Raw genomic sequence first — 23,130 nt, 5'->3', positions numbered from 1 at the left:
GACAGTCGTTTTCATGTTAGCTGAGTAGCTGTATATAATTGAAGTAAGATATATAAAAACATAACGAGATTTTCTACAAGTGAAGCATGAGCACACATTGGTTTGAATCTTATAAATCAAACCAAGACTTGAAAATACACTGTGGACCACCCGTATCTAATACAAATATGCAAAAACTAGTGCAAGTGTTGGTTAAAGTTTCAGAAAAATGAAAGAGCATTTTTTTCTACAGGTGGTTTGTCAAACCCACTCACCTGCATTAATGCCAATGTATTTTTTTTTATAGATATGGAGTGATTCTAAGAAAGTGCCTGGTGCAAATATGTAAAAACTGGTGCAAATGTAAGTTAACGTATCAGAGAGATACAAGAATGTGTTTTCTACAGGTGGTTTGTCAAGCCCACTCAGCTTCATAAATGCATAATGTTTTTTTTGTGTGTGTGTGTGTGTGTGTGTGTGTGTGTGTGTGTGTGTGTGTGTGTGTGTGTTTGTGAGTTATGGAGTGACTTTAAAATAGTATCTGGTGCAAATGTGCAAAATTGGTGCAAGTGTCACTTTAATTGTCAGAGAGATGAAAGTGTGGGTTTTCTACAGGTGGTTTGTCAAGCCCACTCACCTTCATTAATGCACAATGTTTATTTTTTTGAGGCATGGAGTGATTCTAACAAAGTAACTGCTGCAAATGTACAAAAAAAATAAATAAATAAAAAACTGGTGCAAGGGTTGGTTAAAGAGACAGAGATATGAAAGAGTGTGTTTGTGTTTTCGACAGGTGGTTTGTCAAGCCCACTCACCTTCATAACGGCATACTGTTTCTTTTTTGAGGAATGGAGTGACTAAGAAAGTACCTGGTGCACATGTGCAAAAACTAGTGCAAGTGTTGATTAAAGTAACAAAGAGATGAAAGTGTGTGTTTTCTACAGGTGGTTTGTCAGGCATAATCACCTTCATAAATGTCAATGTTTTTTTAAACATACAGAGTGATTTTGTGAATGTGTCTAGTGCAAATATGTAAAAATTGGTGCAAGTATGATTTAAATTGTTAGAAAAGTGTAAGAATGTGTTTTCTACAGGTGGTTTGTCAAGCCCACTTACCCTTGTTAGGCATACTCAGTTATGCATAATGTTTGAAATCAAAAAGTTTATTCAATTGACATCAAATTGTATATTTTGATCTCTTTATAAACCATCGCAGTTTTAAATGAACATACATTTTTTAATGCACAGAAACATTTCAATTAGATAAAAATGTCTTCATTTGATAAAGCTTTGGACTGATATGAGAATGAATAAATGTTGACATTTTTAAATCTAACCCTAAACTGCTGTTGCAAAAGTAAGCTACCATCTATTAACTTGTCATACTGTTGAACCAATGCAAAAACTACTCTCAACTGTCTTAAAACGAATGAACAATTTATAATGTCATCATTCAAACCCAACACCAGATTCACAAAACACCGGGTGGTTAATGATATACACTTATATAAAAAAAAAAAACTGCTTAAATTTTTACTGTTCAGTGCCCCAGATTCACTGGAGTCCTGGTGACAAATGACAGAATTCAGCAGCTTATTATGATACTGTCAGAAATAGGACATCACCGCTCAGACTGGAGCGAACGTACGATCCAAAATAATTCTTTATTCATAAACTTTTCACCTCTGCGACGCCGAGGACAAATGAGGATTTAAATGGCTGCTCAGGGTACAGTGAGGTATGGATTATGAATAGGGACAGCGATTGATTCTCCGCTGCCGTTCAGACCAGCGAAGCATGACAAGTGTTGTCGGGCACCGGGCCCAGGAGCCGGCGGTTCGGGTTGTGAAATTTGTCAAAGTCATTGTGAGTTTCTGTTTGGAGGAACGAGTGACAGCGAGAGTTGCTGTGTATTAAAAAGACAAGAGAGACGAAAATCATTTTTGAGATGTTGAAAAACATACTGAATACATAGTACAGTGTGTCTGTGTGAATGAGTTGTGTTGGGGGAGATGGTGTTAACCAAATAAATGCATCCATATAAACACTAAGGGCTTTATTTTAACAATTTATGCACAAAGTCTAAAAGCATTAAGAGCATGTCCGAATCCACGGAAAAAGTTTGCGCCCTAGAGTATGGTCTAACAGGGTTGTGCTTATTATCTTAGGGTGCTTTCACACTTGGTTCAATTGCCTTGACTGATCCCAAATCAACCCCTTGCCACCTTCTCGTCTGGATCAGGGTTCTTTTTTCCTTCTGAACCCCGGTACGTTTGTGTAATCAAGCTACTGTTTTGTGTACAGCTGTTGCTAGGTGACGACCGCGAAAGCAAAGTGTCAAAATGGAGACGTACACATAACATGGTCATTCTGCTTTTACCGAATATTTTGGTTTTGTTACCAAAACCAAAACACAGAGAGCCACTTGCATCTATCTTCTGCAAAAAATATTCAGAACATCACTCAATGTCTGCAGAGGTTATTTTTGGTGGAGACAAGAGGACATTAGCCTCTTACACACACAGACCACACATCATCAGCAATTTTCTGGAAAGGGATCATGTGTGAACGGGCCCTTTTTGAAAATACTGGTAAATTAGTTTCGGCGATTTTCCTGGAAAGAAAAGTTGTAATATTAACCGCAATTTGCCAGAATGCTGCTCTGTGTGAACACAGAAGGAAAATTGCCGGAGAGAGCGCATTCACAATTAGAACTCGCTGACGTGAGACATCTACTCCAGCCAATCAGAACACTCAGACGTATTCACATCGCTGTTTAAGAAAATAAAAGCTTTTGAATATTTTTCCAGACACATTCAGCTGCTAGTTGTTAGTCAGATAATGTTTATATGTTGCTTCTAAATGCCTACATGTAAAAATATTGCTAAAATGATTATGATAAACTGCTGTTTGTTCAACTTCAAGCTCTGCTTCAGTTGCTTGACGCGTGTGCACGTGAAGCAGTCGGTGAGCGCCAGCACACACACACATTATGTACCATCAACAAAAGCCCGACCCCATCTATGTTTACAAATACAAGTGCAGCTGTTTAGATCTCATTTCTGGTTAATGGTGTCAGAATTTATCGGTATTTTGGAATGGATGTGTGATTGGTCTTTTCTGGAAAAATTTTTGTGTAGAACAGCTCTTTTTTTTAATTACCGGTAAAGTCGCTCCAGTAATTTACTGGATATTTACAGGTATCACTGTGTGAAAGGGGCTATTATCCCTGTTTGCACTGGGTTAGTCCCGCTTGTCACCAAGGTAGGTGATACACAGACAAACACACACAAATGAACGTTATGAAAACTAAAATTTGTTTTACAGTTGGCGGTTCACTTCCGCTATTTGGTACAATTGCATTTTTATTAGAAGTGAACTGTAGTTGGCATGAACTATACTCCAGACCACCTCTTTCAGGCAGGCTCGGGTACGGTTCACAGATGTGCATGCAAGTTCAGATGACACATTTACACTAGCTAAACATGCCGTACTTTATCGTCAAATGAACCCAGGTGACAACCACAAGTGCCAGTGTGAAAGAACTCTTAATGAGTTAAAGGTGTGTTTTAAGCTTAACGTGCATTAAATCAATCAGTCTCATCTCCCGGTTTCTTTAAAAGTCAGTTGCGTCACTGCATGGTGCATTTGCTGTTTACATGCCAGACTTTGTGAGGAAAAACTGAAGGCTTCACTAGCAAGAAAACAGTTAAACAGACCATTTGCAGCAAGAGGATAAACAACAAGCGTTCTCCATTTGGCGACTCACTCCACTGAGGACATCCACTAGCCTACATATTTAATTTTCTTTTGTTAGGTGCAAAGATTTGTTTTAAAACTATTTAAAATTTCAGTTCTAATTTCCAGCAAATGAATAAATGAAAAATAATAACGAAGTGTGGTGAAAAAACGTATATCCAAACACACTTTCTATTGCCCCATATGGTGAGGTATATGTCTCCAAAACAAGACAGGTGGATAAATTTAAACTTGTTTTTGTTAAAACAAATATAAATATGCATAATAAATACTAATACTAATAACATTATACAAATGCAAATTGTCATGAATAAACAAACTACAACAAAAATGTATTCCAAACCCCCAATGTTAAGAAGGCATGGGGGCAGTCATTTTTATGTTTATGTAGAAAAAGAAACATTTTTGTAACATTTTAATCCTTTAATTTTTTTCATATGTAAATACATTTGTGTAATGCTGTACATCTTGTGTGTATGAAGCACACATTTTGGACCCACATAGGCACATAAGTAACACGCTCTTTAAATGACAAAAACTCTGCTCTGGACTTTAGACCAGCTATTTGTTGGTCAATAGCGTGGTCTATTTTAATTGGCTCAAAATAGCAACACAAAATAGTCTTTTTAGACCAGCACACTCATAAGTCCACAAAGTATAGCAAATGGATTTGCTATAAACAACATGGTGCAAAATATGAAAATGACAACTGCACAGGTCTGAAAATAGCAACAAATCACGCCCTTCACACCTTGCTCCTTATTGCACCGGATGTATGATAGTACCCTAAGAGTCAACTTGCAGCTAAACAATAAAATTAGGTTTTCCCAACCTAGAAGATAATAAGGACTTGAAGTAAAAAAAAAACAGAGCAGAGAAAACAGAGAAAATGAAGATTTAATGCACCCCCATGACAATACACCAGAGAGGGACATGAGTGAGAAAAATGAGAGACTCCATGTGTAGTCCAGAGGAATAATTTATGGGATATTGTTCATTAAATTATGTGACCATGGTGTGCACGTTGCAAGACTGTGTTGTCTTTTTCTTCAAACTGTGAAAACAAGATCAAAAGGAAAAAGTTTTTGAAACCCACAGAAGTTCTTGCACTACTACACTTACTGATGTAGAAACAAATATTTGCTCTGAAATTAAACGACTTTAAAATCAAATTAAATGTTTAAAGATTTTTGTGATATAATAAATAAAATTAACAAACTTAGTAATTTTATTGGTAACACTTTATTTTGATGGTCCATTTGAGTATTAGTAGACTGTCTGCTTAATATATGTTGATACTGCTCCTTCAACAGACATTTAGCTGACTTTAAGAAACTTTGCAAGTACATGTCAACTTACACTGATCCTAACCTCAACCGAACAGTTTACATAAAATTTAATGGGAATTAGTTGAAATGTAGATGCAATGTAACTTAAATTCAACAAACGGACCCTCAAAATAAAGTGTGAACATTTTATTATTATGTTTTATAAAAATATTAAAATATGGTATTAAACCAGGCCCAATGATACCAGGTACAAAATGATAATACAGGATTACTGCTCTTCGCTCATCAGTTAGTCTTCAGCATTACCGCACATCACCTCCCACCTTAACCCACTCTCCTTCAGTTATACAAATACACTTAGTAGCAAACACATTGCTTTCAATTTTCATTATTAATTGTATACAGTATATGGCATGTTTAGCACCAGGAAGGTCTCAGAAAATAACATAATTTTTTTTTAATTATTATTTTTTATAAAGGTAAATGATGGTGTTGATTATACAGTTTATCATTAAATGCAGAGCTCCTCTATTTATAAAAAAATAAATAAATAACCTACTCTGCAAGTTCTGAAAGGTTTAAGCCTCAGGCAGGGATGAAAAAGAACTCAAAAGTAATGTAACACAAAAGTAACTAATACAACTTGTTATTCTTTTTAGGAAATGACTGAAAACGTTAATGCATTACCTTTCCCCAACACGTACAGTATATCATAGCATGAAATAATAATCATCTTTGGTCTTCTGAAATAAAAGACTGATGTATTAAAACATCATTTAATTTCCAAACTTTCTGCTTAAACACACTCCAAAAAGTGTTTATTGAAAGCAGATACAAAAATGGCGGGTTCCAAACTTTTTGAAGTTTTAAAATGTTTTGCATGACCACCCACGGCTGCATATCAAACATCGCAAGCCTATAGTAGATCAAAGAGAGCATTCGTACCATTGGTCCTACAATCTACTTGGAGAAACATAAACCAGATCTGCACACATACATATAAAAGTAGTTACACATTCATGACTAAAAAACACAGGAGTCAAACACTAACAAAATCAATCAATCATTCCTTCATTTTCTTTTGGCTTAGTCCCTCATTTATCAGGTTTGCAACAGCGGAATGAACCGCCAACTATTCCAGCATATGTTTTACGCAGTGGATGCCCTTCCAGCCACAACCGAGTACTGGGAAACACCCATACTCTCTCACATTCACACTCACTCATACACCACGGGCAATTTAGTTAATCCAATTCACATATAAAAAATGTTTTTGTATTGTGGGGTAAATTCCAGGCACCCAGAAGAAACCCACACAAACGCAGAACATGCAAGCACCTCATAGAAATGCCAACTGACCCAGTCGGGATTCGAACCAGCGACGTTCCTGCTGTGAGATGACAGTGCTAACCACTGAGCCACCATGCCACCCTAATCAATCAGACAATAGAAAAAAGAAAATACATAAATAATGTGGAAATAAAGGAATAGCTCACCTTAGCCTCTCCTACACCTAATTCATACTTCATAATTCAAGTCCATGTGAATATACAGTATGCATAGATTATATCTAGAAACCGTACCTCATATTTTCTGCCATTGTCAGTATAAAAAAAAGTTTATGGTGGAAGGTATCTACATTTATATATGATGAATTGCTGTCAATTTATTTTAATGTACAATTGAAGTCAGAATTATTAGCACCTCTGAATTATTAGTCCCATAAATTTATTCCCCAATTTCTGTTTTACAGAAAGATTTTATCAACACATTTCTAAACATAATAGTTTTAATAACCAATTTCTGATCACTGATTTATTTTATCTTTGCCATGATGACATTAAATAATATTTGACTAGATTTTTTTCAAGAGACTTTTATACAGCTTAGTGACATTTAAAGGCTTAACTAGGTTAATTGGGTTAACTAGGCAGGTTAGGGTAATTAGGCAAGTTATTGTATAACGATGGTTTATAATCATTTGATTATACTTAAGTTTTATATCCGTCCTTGTAAATTTAGCAGTCAAAAACCTCTTTTTCAGTGGTACTTAAAGAACAAGATATTTTTATAAATAACATTAAGGATATTACGAAAAAAAAAAAACTGTTAAAACTGTGTATTAGTTTGACACTTAAGTTATTGTGAGTTAGCAAGGCCTGGCATTATTTAGAATATTTTTTCTTTATTTGTTATTTTACCTACTGAGTTTTTTTTGTACTTTTATATAACTCTATTGTGCTTTTCATACATATTTTTATGTACACCCCTGAGATTATTCTGAATGTGTCATTCACATATTAATGCAAATAAAGATTTAGAAAAATAAGTATGCCATAGCATGGCAGCTGTCTGAAAACAGTGTTCATAGATAATTTATGTTCTAAATATGGATATTTTCTCTACAAAAAAAAAACAAAAAAAATCGATAATTTGGCTTCAGAAAACAGTACTTAACCGCCTGAAGTCATATGGATTATTTTCGTGACAGATTAGTGCACCTTTCGGGGCTTCAAAACAATTGGGCACTATTCACTGTCATTTTATTAAATCAGTTTGTGCTTGTCTGAAAAAAGATGTTCTTTTTTGGATGAACAATTCGTTAACGGAAAAACGAACTACTTTTTTGCTTTAGAAAACATCAAGCAAACAATAAGTATAAGTCATTAGCTATACAACTCAAAAGTCTAGCCACATCTGATGCTGCGCTCTGAAAGTTAAATGTGTTCAACTTGTGTTCAATCCCTTTGTGCTGTGAGAATTATGTACAATTTACACATTAGACCTGTGTTGTATACTTTAGAGTGCTTAATTGACACTGCTGAAGCCGTCCTCTCTCACGCTTCTAGTAAATATTTGAATAATTCAACGCTAATAGAAAACTGGACTCATTTGCATGTAAGCGTAATTGATTTGGGGAAAAAGGACAGAATAATGAATCTGTGCCTGCTCTTTATATTTCCCCCCCTCACAGCATCTCTACAAATTAACCCCCCTTCTCCTTCCTCTGTCTCCTTTTCTTTCTCTTTTTTTGTCTATCTTTCATTACCTATCTGTTCCCCAGTTGACACAATGGTAATAGCCTGGCACAGTACTGGTAAACAGTTTTGACAAATTAAAATCAGCCACAGCTTCAGTGAATGACGGCTTTTGTGTACGTGAATGTAAAACAGAGACAAAGAGAAACAAGGACATTCATTCATGAGTGGGATGGATGGATCATAATACAACAGAAGGATGGATGGATGGATGAAAATACAACAGAACGATGGATGGATGGATGGATGGATCAGAATACAACAGAACGATGGATGGATGGATGGATCAGAATACAACAGAGCGATGGATGGATGGATCAGAATACAACAGAACGATGGATGGATGGATGGATCAGAATACAACAGAACGATGGATGGATGGATGGATCAGAATACAACAGAACGATAGATGGATAAATGGATAGATGGATAGATGGATAAATACTGGTACTGGTAAACAGTTTTGACAAATTAAAATCAGCCACAGCTTCAGTGAATGACGGCTTTTGTGTACGTGAATGTAAAACAGAGACAAAGAGAAACAAGGACATTCATTCATGAGTGGGATGGATGGATCATAATACAACAGAAGGATGGATGGATGGATGGATGAAAATACAACAGAACGATGGATGGATGGATGGATGGATCAGAATACAACAGAACGATGGATGGATGGATGGATCAGAATACAACAGAACGATGGATGGATGGATGGATCAGAATACAACAGAACGATGGATGGATGGATGGATCAGAATACAACAGAACGATAGATGGATAAATGGATAGATGGATAGATGGATAAATGGATAGACGGATAAATGGATAGATGGATAAATGGATAGATGGATAGATGGATAGATGGATAAATGGATAGATGGATGGACGGACGGACGGACGGACGGACGGACGGACGGACGGACGGACGGACGGACGGACGGACGGACGGACGGACGGACGGACAGACAGACAGACAGACAGACAGACAGACAGACAGACAGACAGACAGACAGACAGATAGATAGATAGATAGATAGATAGATAGATAGATAGATAGATAGATAGATAGATATTGTGCTACCAGTAATACTTATGTAATAGTTACAGTTGTTTTTGATGTTTAAGGAATTGACGCAAACTTCCTCTTCTTGAAAAACCTCCTTTGGACAGGTGCCATGATTCATCAGCCTCTGCATGGGCCATCATATCTGATCTAGCAATAGACAACAAGAGCCTTCTTCCATCAAACTGCATTAAAAACAGCAGAGCTCTACTAGATACTGACTAGCTGCATTTTAGCCAAAAAGCTTCACGCATGACTCTCTTATACTGTCATGGCTGAATGGAGCAAGCATTGCTGATAGCTTCAAACAAACCTGTAATATACATTTGATACCATGATTGTCAACTAAAACCATAACCCAAAAGGGGCTATAAGTCTAAGACGAAAATGAATTCTTGAGCATAGTGTATGGCAAATACATATAGTACGAATATTATAACAACTGGTGTGGACTGGAGGGGTATATATGGGGTATATATTTATTATTACCATTGATTATACATAAGGATGTAAACAAACCCCTAAATATCAAACTACTGCATGTAACTTATCCCACATTATACGATTACACTGCTAAGTAATCAAACTCACCTTTATTTTATTCTATTTTTATTCTAATCTTAGCCCATTCCCAACAACACGTACAAAAATAATAAGAAATCGCCTACCCACCATTCAGAATCAATTAACACTGTCAACCACAAAGAAAACCCTAACAACTGCCTTATCATCCTCAGAAACGCCAAAACAACCACAAAGGAGACTTTTAAGCAACATCCTAACAACCACTCAGAGCCTAGCAGCTACTAAGAATGCTCTAAAAGCCCCTTATCAACCCCCCAGAACCTCTTAGCAACTACTGTACTTGGCCACCACACGAAATCCCCTATGCAACTTCCAAGCAAAACCAATCACCCACAGTAGGACTCTATTTGAAAGTTGTCCATAACGCTCCTAGCAACAGACCTAACAACCTTCAGACCCCCAAACAACTAACCAGATTTGCTTCGAAACCCTCTATTACATCCAGTCTTCTAGAAACTATTTTACACCCACACTGCTTATACAAAAACCTAGCTGGTAGCTAGCTCTCTGCATTGAACACACTGAAGCTGCAACCGGTCAGTTACTGGATGGGAGACCACATTGGATAGCTGGGTTGCTGGGAGGCCAGCAGGGGACGCCCAACCTGCGGTCTGTGTGGGTCCAAATGCCCCAGTATAGTGACGGGGACTCTATACTGCTCAGTAAGTGCAGTCTTTCGAATGAGACATTAAAAATCTCAGGATGTCCTTCGAAAAAGAGTAGGGGTTTAACCCCGGCATCCTGGCCAAATTTGCCCCACTCCCCTCCTATCATGGCCTCCTAACCCTCCCCATATCATAATTGGCTTCATCACTCTGTCTCCTCTCCACCATCAACGCGATCTGCAAAATGGCTGCCGTCGCATCATCCGGGTGGATGCTGCACACTGGATTCACCCCTTAAGTATGTGTAAAGTGCTTTGAGTGCCCAGAAAAGCACTATATTAATGTAAATTTATTATTATGACTAGCCCCTATACATGCCAGACCTCTCATGAACCACCCAGATCCCCTTGAACACCTATATATATATGTGTGTAACCCCGCCGGTCCTACACCACCGAACCCGCTCCGGGCTGGTATCGAACCAGCAACCTTCCGCATGGGAGTCAGTTGCTCTAACAAGGAGGCTAAAAACCATGGCCTCTAGTATCTGTCGCTAGAGCATCTTTAGAGGTCAAAGGAGTCAGGTTTACAATGCACAACACTTACAAGCTAGCCTCTGCTACACACATATATAAATAAATAAATCAGACCCATAGCATTCACGCAGATCCCCCCAATACACCATAACAAACACTCATAGCAATGACCCATATTCCCTAGAACACTACTATAAAAACAGACCCATAGCAACCACTCAGATCCCTGTAGATGCATAACAACCACACAGATCCCCCAAGAACACCACTATAAACAACCAGAGCCACGACAACCACACAGACCCTGATAATATACCTCTATAAACACCCAGACCCATAACAACCAGACAGATCGCTTTAGAACACCACTATAAACACCCAGACCCATAGCCACCACACAGATAACCAGAACAGCACTATAAAAACCCAGACCCATAGCCACCACACAGGTCCCCCTAATACACCCCTATATTTTCCCTTACCCCATAAGAACCACACAGATCCCCCTAATGCACCCCTATAAACACCCAGACCCATAACAACCACACAGATCCCCCTTATTAACCACTATAAACACCCTGACCCACAATAACTACACAGGTCTAAAAACAAATATGAACACCCAGATCCATTACAAGCACTCAGATCACACTAATACACCTCTATAGACACCCAGACCCACAACAACCATACATGTTCCTCTTGAACACCACTAAACACCCAGAGCCTTAACATCCACATAAGATCCCCCTTGAACAAAACTAAACACCCAGTCCCATAGTAACCAGACAGATCCCTCCAATACACCACTATAAACATCCTGACCCACAGTAACCACACAGGTCTCTCTAATACACCACCATAAACACCTAGACCCGTGACAACCACACAGATCCCCTAATACACCACTATAAACACCCAGACCTACAACAACCGCACAGATCCCCCTAATACACCACTATAAACACCCAGACCCACAACAACCGCACAGATACCCCTGATACACCACTATAAACAACCAGACCCATACAAACAATCACACAGATCCCCCTAATACACTAATATAATCACCCAGACCCATAGCAATCCCCTAAATACACCACAATAAACACCCAAACCCCACTAGAAACCCTTTGTAAATACAGAAGTTGCATCTCAAATGACTGAGTATACACTTTGCATTTAATTTAACTCTGCAAAGGAACCACCAGAATGACAGATCCTGGAACCTTTATTTCTGAGAGTTTACTCGATGTTCAATGGTTACGAAATGAGTGAAATAAAAGAAAGAATTATCAAATTTTACCTGCCATGAGTACAACTGAACTCACAATCAGAAGACGGTAAAATTAATTTTGTCTGATAAATTTTCTTACACAATCTAAAACAAATAAAGCAGTTCAACCTCAGCACCCGATTCACCCATTCCTTTACATGAGAAAAGTTATGTTAAGTGCACCAAGGTGTTCAACATTCCACACTTATTTTTATTTGTTGAACAAGTGCATAATCCAGGTATTTAAAGTGTACTTATTCTTTTCAGAATCGTCAGTGTGAATGCACTACTTAAACTATGTAAAAAAAAAAAAGTGGCGTAGGAGAGTGCATAAGCATGCCGTTTGGGATGCACAGACTTCCTAGCAATTACCTAACAACCATCCAGATCTGTATTGAATACTCTTTTGCATCCAGACTCAGCAACAGCAACAGCAACCACTCACATCCCCCAGGAAATCCTTTGCAAACACAGATACTCCCTAGCAACCATTCACATTCCCCTTGGAAACTTAGTCCTGATGTTTAATAGATATTTTGTGCTCCAGGTAAGAATAAAATAAAGGGGCTTAGAAAACTCAAGGGTGAGTAATTAATGAATGACAATTTTACATTTTAGGTCTCCTTAATAATGTCCTCTTGAGTCATACATATGAAATAATCCTCCAAATATCCTAAAATCTCTCAAAAAAAGCTGACAATCAAGTTCCAGGTAAATTCAGTGACTCTGCGGGCGGTAATCACAGTTGCCCATTACCTCTTAACTTCCAGCTCAACAAAATCACTTTCCATCCATCCTTCCATCTATCTTCATTTTGGAAGGTGACACACTGACAGGGGCTTCCATCATGTGTCATTATTGGTGCATGAAGCTCCGCGGCAGAGCCATCCAGAACTCGAGGAAGGGCATCAATCTGAAAATATCCCCTCCCACAACCACATCTCTCAGCACATGTCATGGGGACATTAGGATGTATGTGGAGTGAATCTTGTGGCTGAGTAAGTAATTAAGAGTGAAGAACGAATGCATAATTCACGCAAGTGGATTTACTGCTGTCAGGCGTCTGGCACAGGTGATACTGCAGCTTTAGAACACACAGCACTAATAAGTCAGTGACTTTTATATGGATTTGTTGGTTAATTCATTAAAGGAGGCAGTTCAACCAAAAAAAAAGACATGTTTAGTCATTATTTGAAGAAAAATTAAGCACACAATGGCTTTCTTTATTTGGCTGAAAAATTATTGAATTATTGTTTTTTTTTTTTTTTTAGAAAGGAATAGTTTATGCAAAAAAATTAAATTTACTTACTCTTAAATGGTTTTAATCCTTTGAGAGTTTATAGTTTCTTTTTTTAAAAGCAAAATTATTAGCCCTTCTGTAAAAAATTATGGTTTAAAAAAATATTTGCCAGGTGTTGTTTAAAGGGTAAACACTTTTAACAAAAGTTTTAAAAACTAATATCTAATTCCATTTTATTTATGTATTTATTTATTTTGCATTTGCCATGATGACTTATTTGCCATGATTAGTTATTTTGTAAGATAGTAGTATTCTATTTTAAGACTTAATTGGGTTAATTTGGCAAGAAAGAATAATTAGGAAAGTCATTTAAGACAACAGTGGTTTTTTCCAACACAGCACTGGCTACATAATTCACACTCTCCAAAAATATATAAGGGTTACTTTTTCACAATGAGCTTATGTCTGAATGTATTTTGGCATTAAAATGAATGTATGATGTCGTAGACGGATTCTGTTTCTTTTCACGTTCTGTTTCTGACGGCTTATCTCCACGTGGACTTTTTGTTACCAGTTTGCCCAGAAGCTCACCATGTACGTCGGAGGACTTGAGATGCAGAGAGGAGTTGACCACGATGACGGCGTTTGAGTCCAATGAACAATGGTTACAGAAAACAGGTAAGACAAAACAAAAGCAAAAAAATAAAACAAACAATTAAATAACAGGGTGAGAATGTGGTAAAATCTGAAAATGTGGTAAAAACCAACAAGGGCTTTTTCTGGATTGCTTTTGAAAACACTGTCTGTAGGGTTTAAGGAAGGGGGTGATCAGGTCAATTTTGTAGCCAGTTTTTTAATATTTATTTTAATACTTATGTTTAATATTTATATTCATCAGGGTGGGTGGAGGTATCGGTCGGTTGGTTGGTCAGTCAGTCGATAGCAGCCTCTGGTGGATTTATGCAGGTGTGAATGAGACTAGGGAGATACATTTGAGATCTGAAAAAGGCTATACAGTGACCTCTGATAGATAACTACAACAGACAACAAACAATGTACTTCCTGAGATGTATTTCGTAATCTCTAGAGATGTACATAGGGGTACCCATCAACAATTAGACTTGGATGGTTTGTTCTGTAGCTAATTTTAAATTTAATTATTTTAAAAATTAAGGCGGCTAAAATGTTTATCTTAAAAAGTTGTGTTTCATTTTTTATTAAAAACTGTCAGCTAACCTAAAATAGTTAATACTGTAAAAATGTCCTTGGTCAATTAACATCACTTGGTTAGGATCTGGTAGCCACTGACATCTGACTGATTTCCAACATTCTTTAAAATTGTATTCTGCGTTCAACAGAAGAAACTAAAACAATAGAGGGTGAGTAAATAATGCCAAACTATTCCTTTTTGGAGTGAACTGTTGCTTTAATAGTTTAATCCAATAGAAATTTCACTTCCAGTTCATTCATCACACTGGACTGAAGGTCAAATCAAGTACATTGCATTGTGGGATACAGTTTCCCACTAAATGGACTTGTGTATGCTGCACGTTTTAATAAATGCCGAAGGTCATTCAGATGCATGCAGAAATCCTGCATAAATGCACTAGTATGCATGAAGCGTACTGCAAAACACACTGTAGAACATAACAGACACTTCACATAAATAAATGTACGCCTTAATCTCCCCTCTTAAAACATGGAAACTCATTCAAAGTCCCCCTGAAATCAATTAGTATCAATATGTCAGTCTTAAGGTTATCTAAAAGCTAAAAAGTACTCAAAAACAAAGGCAACATTTGCATTCACAATACGTAAGCATTAAAAACCTGCAGTTTCTCACATATGGATTAACAATGTTTTTATGACATCACTATGCACTTCAGCTTCCCATCAGATCTTTTCAATCGAATGCTCTGTATTTTAAAGTGGACAAACATTTAGACATGACTCAGCATTGTGAGTATGGACTGTAGCTGTCATGAGTAACAGATGCATTGTAGTTCAACCACTCTGACTGGCAGAGCTGTGATAAACACAACGCTATTGGCTATTTTTGAGAAATAGGGGAGGGGCTACTCAAAACCTCCTTCACGTTTCAGCACAAATGACGTCATTGCATTCCAAGGCACTTCAAGGGACATTTAATGCACCGTCTGCCTCTTTCACAGGAGCGGCCAGGAAACTCAGCAGCATCAGAAAGGTGACCCTTCAAGTGCTGCTGTTGACATTGAGCGGCATCCCATGGCTATTGCTTATTTAAAGTTAAAGTAGGGCCCAATCATTGATCAAAATGGGAGAGGACGGCTAAAAGACAATAGAGAGCGGTACGGGTCATCTGCCAGATCTGAGATGGTGTGACTCGCTTTGACTTCAATTAACTCCTGAGGGAGGTTTCCCGCTCAATGTGTGATCTTTATCACCGGCCTGCCTCTTAGATCAGTATCACGAGCCGAACCACAGGGAAATGGAGATGGCTGGCTTGACAAAGTACAGAAATCACTTCTATTTTTGGTCCCTCCCTCCCTTCCTCCCTTAACAATGCCACCTCACAATTGACAGCTGTGACCTTGATCTAGAAGGGAGAAAAGTTTGCAGGGTTTGTGCTGATGCAGTAAATACAGATTTTGACAGAGTACAAAGTGATAAGGGGAACATAGTGATGTTACAGGAATAGTTCACCCGTATAAATAAATAAAAAACATAGTTTGCTCAGCCATGACACTTACCCATGTTGTTACTAGAACTTATACTGTTATTTATCTAGTGACCATGTCTGTCAAGGCACAGAAGAACAACATACAAGCACAGCCAAGCTACTTAGACTTTAAGTAGTTAGTAGGCATTCAATGTTTTTGGAGATTAAAATTACATTGCAACTATAAATGGTTGAAAAAAGCATAAGAATGTATTTAAAAATAGAATGACATGAGGGTAAATATTGACTTCATAATTATAGTAAATGTGACAGTAATTTCTTTCCATAAATAATAATATATGTCACAAGCGGGCATGTCCAAGAGCCATGGGAACAGAACGAGGTTGGTGATTCAACCGCTGATGAGCGTCACCTGTGAGCACCACCTGTCTCAAATCCCACAGGAAAAGCGAACGTGTAAAAGGAGGAGTGACGACAGAGGAAGATGATAGAAGACCAGGGTAAACCCTACATGGGATACAACTGTGGATAAATCACTTTAGCCTTTTTTGTGACACTGTAAAACATTTTTAAATTAATTTAAGGGGTAAGTTTATGGTGGGCTAAGGACAAGTTAATGAATTATATGAATAATAATCCGTATAATTACTGATTTTACATTACTATGCGGTTCAGGGCTGGGGTAGATGTTAATAACATATTCTATAACTAGCTGGCCGCAGCTGTATCACTTCTATAGCATCAACCGATGACCAGGTTTGAAGCTTGTGTTAGTTTGGCATTCAATTCACCAGTAGTCGGCCGAGAGGGACTCCTGCCATCAATTTGTTTTTATGTTTATTTTTATTCTTAAAGTATTTGAATGTTTGCCCATTTTCCTTGATTCTGATGGTTGGAGGGTGTGTATTTTTTTAGTTGAACCGCACAGGTAGTTTTAATCACAGTTCGAAATAAATGCGTTTCTCCCAAACATTTTTAGTTAACATAGCAACTCACATATGCTGCACAGGAAACCGATGAGGATGGTTAATGGTGGACGGGAAATCCACTAAATTAGATACTCATCAAGATACAGTACCTGTCAACATTGTGATGTGCAATAAGAGATCCTTTACTACATAAACTGACTGTTCTAAGGATTGCCTGTAATGAAATAGAAGGGAATCCTGCCAATTTTATATTTATTTCAAAGTGTTTCCATGCCGAAATAAAACAAAAGCACAGAACAGATTCACATTTAAGAGCAAGGGACGTTCAGTGGTGGCTACCCTTCATAGAAAGATTGAAAATACAGGAGAAATACGGGAAAATACCTTTAGGAGATAATAGCAGGAAAGAACTGGCAATCCTGGGTAAAATGGGAAGGGTGACAGGTATCAATTACACCACAAAATCAAGTTTTAAGAGTTTAACCAAGATTAGCTTTATTTTAAAGTCAAATCAGCAGTTCATGTATCAGCATAGTGCGTCTCCAGGCGGTCAGCGGCAGCTCCACCAACATCTCCCATTGAGAGAAGCTTTATATCGAACAGATCATCTCAGAACCTGCCGCTGGATCTCATCTCTTGCATCTCTGTTGTTTTAAAACATATGTAATTAATCTTTGGTGTATTCAACAATCAGACTTTGGATTTTTGAACCTATTATTTGTTCTCAGGTTTATTTTTGACAGATCGCAAAGATATGTTTCATACAGTAATTTATGACCGTGAATTATGTAATTTTACACTGATCCTGCGTGTTTGGCTGATTGTTTTTGTTTTAAGGAAGAAAAATAAAGCAGAATATTCTCATCATTACACAATGTTTTGCCTAATTACCTTAACTTGCCTACGTAACCTAAATAAGCCTTTAAATTTCACTTTAAGCAGGATACTAGTATTTTCAAAAATATCTAGTAAAATATTGTGTTGTAATCATGAAAAAGATTAAATAAATCAGTTTTTAGCTATTATCATGTTTAGAAAATTGTTGAAAAAAAAATTGCGTTAACAGAAATTGGGGAAAATATGGAAGGGGCTAATAATTCATGAGAGCTAATGGTAATTTATTATTTTGACTTGTAAGTATTTAAAATCTACATTTTATTTCATTCTAATGGACTGGGGGAGGAATTAAAGCTCTATTGCACTTTTATTACAGGATGCTTTTCTTTCTTGACCCACATACATTACAGACCGCATTAATATTCCAGATAAATCCAGCAATACTGCAATACTACATGCAACCAGTGTTGTACAGATATTCACATTTGGGTCACAGTGAACTCAGAGTCATTCCTGGACTGTCGACTTGGCAAGAATCAAAAGCATTTCCACTCCCGCATACATAAACACGCCACAATGCACTTGTCAGAAAGGCTCTTTTCAGTATTCAGTTTAACTTGAGCGCTGAAAACATCCGGACAACCCGACTGTAGCTTTCTGTGATTATCTTGCAGAACATTCTGAGATATATTTCAGCTATACGGGACACACATCTTAAAGTGAAAAGGAGTGAAATTGACAGAGTAAATATGGCAAAGAAAAACTCACAGACGTCGTAGCTCTGAAAAGAAAGAGACAGACAAGGAGAGTGAGTAAAAAAAAAAAAAAAAAAAAGTAGAAGCTGCTCTCCAGGAACAGACTATAGGGAATTTTCTCTCTCTTCTCCTCCCTTCCTGCTATGATTCCTCTGCCGTGTAATTCCAGGCTTTGATCACTGTTTGTACTGTGTGTATGATATTTAATGTAATTACAGTGAGGATTTGCAGGCCACGTTCTCCCCTGCAGGTTTGTAATATTAATGGTCCGCGGTGGGTGGCATGATTGCGGGTGGGAGGGTAATCGCAGAATGCACTGCCATGAAAGCCTCCTCTCAGCGCAGACATCGACCTCGCTCGGTGCGTCTTAGATTTTGTTAATGGCAGGGCACAATGATAATGCCAAGAGCTTCAGAATATCCCTCCTGTATTTGCACATCCAACAATAGAAATGGACCCGTCGGCTGACTGACTGACAGTAAAGATTTGTTATGAGTCAATTGAGTTTAACTGCTCGGTGAACAATAGAATAGAAATGGGGGAGGGGGGGGGGTATGATGTTTAATATGCAACTAAGCAAAAGTAACATTTCTATCATAAGAAAATTGACTTTATAAATGAGTCGAATTTTTTAATTCAGACAATAAAAAAAAAAATATGATTCATTTCAGTAATTGGGGTGAGTGTAGGATTATTAATCAACTCACAAAAATGATTTGGTACATTGATTAATTGATCAAGTTAAAAGAGTCAGACGTCACACTGTAAGTGAATGGATGAGTCATTAAAATGAATTAGTTCATTATAAAATTGTATCAGTTGTACTTGTATGATTCATTATAGTGACTTGATTTATTTTAGACTAAACTACCTGACAAAAGTCTTGTCGCCTATCCAAGTTTTAGGAACAACTAATATGAACTTGACTTTTAGTTGATTATTTGGTATCAGAAGTGGCTAATATGAAAGGCAAAGGCCTCTAGATTACATTTATTTTGCCAAAATAAAATATGATTATGTCTTGATTTTTAATTAATTAGGACATTAAAGTCTGACTTAGAAAAAAAGTATCGCCGCTAAACAGAAATAATGTACAGTATAGAATATAAAGTCATGGTGCAGTGGAAAAATAATTAATATTGCGTATGACTCCCATGAGCTTGGAGGACTGCATCCATACAACTCTGCGATGACTCAAATAACTTAAAAGTCATCGAGAATGGCAAAGAAAGCGTTCTTGCAGGAATCCCAGAGTTCATCAAGATTCTTTGGATTCATCTTCAATGCCACCTTCTTTATTATCAATAATATCTCCTCAATAATGTTCATGTCTAGTGACTGGACTGGCCAATACTGGGGCACCTTGACCTTCTTTCCTTTCAGGAAATTTGATGTGAAGGCTGAAGTATGAGAAGGAGTGCAATACTGAGATAAAGAGTTATAAAAGTCAATAGTTAATTTTTTTTATTTTCTTTTTGACAAGGTTTTTTGCTAAAGTGTATGACAGAAAAGTTATTATTTCTTTTAACTGAGGCTTTAAAAAAAAAAAAAAAACAGTAAGGATTATAATTTCATGTCCATAGCATGTTAATGCACATTTTGTATGCAATAGTTTTATATTGTTTACATGGCAGATGTTGTGGAAGCGCTCTCTCGTTAACATCCTTAAATACTTGTGCAGCATAAAAGCTTTTTTTTTGTCCTAGTATATAGGATTTAAGGTTTGGGACTCTAAAGCCTGTTGTGAAATGAAAGCGTCAGAATTGACATCATTCTCTACATGTTTTTGTGATGCCTGACTCACAGGGAGTGTGTTTACATGGTCACCAATAATCTGATTTGAATACAATTAAGACAATACTTTGATTAAGAGTTTACCATGTAAACTGCGATATTTCATTAATTTAATCAGATTAAGGTCATTATCAAATGTAACAGAAATGAAATTAAAACAGGAGTATGCCAATTTTAGTGGCATTACTGAAGTATAGTACAGACATATAAACACCACAAATCAAACTATTACCATTGTGTAGGATTTACGCCGCATTTTGCGACAGAATATTACAAATACGCACAACTGTTTGACACTATTCTCTGCGTCTACCGAGTTAGTGAAGGACCATAGACACATGCATTGCGAAATGCGAAGATTCTTTTCACCATACAGCGTACAGCATTAAATTCCATTAAAACAACACTCTTCCAGCGGTTCATACTCGCATCCAATATCTCATTTGTCACAGGGGGCATGCATGAAATGTTCCTGAATAAAAGTGAAAGTGCCACACTGCAGTTAATGTCAGCAAATTAAAAATAGAAAATTACATGAAACTCTGCACATCAGAAACGAAGAAGAAATGAAATCACAATATTTCTGAGTTTTTCCAAAGTATTTAGATAGGGTCTGTGTGCTTCTTGGGAGAATGTCTGACATGATGTGGGCAACATGCCAACATGGCCAGGTGCATAATCAAGCAGTCGCTCCAGCTGGACTCACCTGACTGAGAGAGCAGGCCAGGCTCTTTGTCAAGCTGCAGATGTATCAGGTTATCAGCCAGACTCTACTCCACCACAGAGATGTTTCTTAACCTGGGGATCCGGCAGCAGCTTTGGGGTTCTTACAGATGCTCTGATTCACTGATCCATTATGCTCATGCAGAAAACACCGGTTCCAGTTTTGCAGCATCATTTTTCTTTTCATTTCTGCTCTTGTAAGTCACTATGCCTATACAAATAAACAAAGACAAAAAATATTGTGAAAATAGGTATACTCTATTTAAAATTGAATTCCCTATGGTACAGTATATGTGCATTTATTTATTGATTAAATGAAGCAATTTTTTACATACACTTTAAAGTCTTTGCAAAACAGTTTTGAACTTCAGCACAATTCAGTTGACAAACATTTAATCTGTTAATCCAATTGAAAGGTATCCACCAAAGGCAATCAGACTTTAATTGTGTATTTGAATGGTTCAGATGCAAAAAAAAAAAACTTTAAGTACCATCTGAAATTTTCTTTAAAAAATGCATTTTTCTCAAGCTCCTATGTATTGATTCAGAAATGTCACTTTTATGGCAAATAATAGGTTATTTTCATCACTTTTAGCTTGGAAAAACTGAACATAAACATAAGAGGCTAAGAAAAAGGGTCATGCATTCTCTCAGAAATAAAGGTACAGGAGTCACTGGGGCAGTATATTTTCAAAAAATACATATTTGTACCCAAAGAATCCACATTAGTACCACAAAGGGGTGTATTAGCACCCAAATGTACCTAAAATGTTCCTATGAGGTACCATTATGAACCCTTCAGGTACAAATTTGTACCCTATGAAAAGGTACTGCCCCAGTGACAGCTCCCGTAGCTTGTAGTGTAGAAAAAAATTGAGACAGCACTTAGAGGTTTAGTGCGATGCGGTGACACAGTAGGTAGTGCTGTCGCCTCAAAGCAAGAAGGTCGCTGGTTCAAGCCTCGGCTAGGTCAGTTGGCGTTTCTGTGTGAAGTTTGCATGTTTGGTAGGCTAAATTGTCCACAGTGTATGAGTGTGAAAGAGTGTATGAATGTTTCTTAGAGATGGTTTGCAGCTGGAAGGGCATCCACTGCGTAAAACAAGTGCTGGATTAAGCCAAAAAGAAAATCAGTGAATGAACTGACTTAGAGGTTTTTGCATCTGAATTCATTAAGTTGATATAAGACAACAACTAATAGAAATAGATGAACTGAGGAAATATTTAAAATAAAACAGTAAAAAGTACATCAATTAAATAAATTAGAATTTAGAAATCAATTATTAGATTTATTCAAAATAATTAAGAGAATCAGTAATACATTAAATACATTCTGCAGAATGATTTATTATATTCCCATTTATCCTTATTCAAAATAGCAATATTGTATTAAAAAAATACACTCCAGGTTGCCTATATTAGTATTTATTTCTATATTTAGAATCTAATGTTGCTGAATTTTTTATTTACCAGTTTAATTTTCCAGTGTCTCATTTCCTATCGATTTCACAAACAATGGCAAATATTCTAGAATTGGTTAATCCACTCTAAAAGGGGTATTTTCAAAAAGGGAATCAAGCTTCAATAACATATTCATTAATGTTTACTGTATATAGCAAAACAACTCATTTCAAATAGATTCATTTTACTAAGACAACTTATTGATTTTCATTAAAAAGTTTATTTCATTTTTGTTCATTTTCATTATTAAAATCAATACAATGAATCTAATTGACTTAATTGATTTGACTAATATACAGCAGTTGATATATACCCATTTAAAATAGTTTGAATGTAGTTTGTTCTAGCTTGCCTTTATTAGCATTTATTGCTATACTGTATTTTCAGCAATGATACATAATAGGCTATTACAATCATTTATGTAACATTAAAGTTAAAATTACTAATTTAAATGGATTTTAAGACCATAACATATACCATGTACATATACCTGACATTTCTGAAAACAAAACCCTTGTCTAGTAAACACAGCTCAACTTTTTGGATAACTTCTACACTACCTGGCAAAAGTCTTGTCGCCTATTCAAGTTTTAGGAACAACA

General features: G+C 36.8%; 1 protein-coding gene across 9 annotated transcripts in view; it reads right to left on the bottom strand.

Annotated features, from left to right (window-relative positions):
- Positions 1-23,130, bottom strand: part of LOC147836474 (uncharacterized) — a 205,160-nt gene that overhangs the window by 119,341 nt on the left and 62,689 nt on the right. For 7 of the 9 annotated variants that reach the window (XR_015494164.1, XR_015494163.1, XR_015494162.1 and 4 more), the window contains exon 3: positions 21,054-21,281. The gene's annotated coding sequence lies outside the window, so the exon portion shown is untranslated. Of the gene's footprint in view, positions 1-17,434; positions 17,606-20,435; positions 21,282-23,130 lie in introns of those variants that run through there. The other 2 variants (XR_015494161.1, XR_015494165.1) reach the window with 2 other exon arrangements.

The sequence above is a fragment of the Danio rerio genome, chromosome 6 (genome assembly GCF_052040795.2).
Source record: "Danio rerio strain M-AB ecotype USA chromosome 6, GRCz13ab, whole genome shotgun sequence".
Taxonomy (NCBI): Eukaryota; Metazoa; Chordata; class Actinopteri; order Cypriniformes; family Danionidae; genus Danio; species Danio rerio.
The sequence above is the reverse complement of the archived record's forward strand: the minus strand, read 5'-3'. Positions and strand labels throughout refer to the sequence as shown.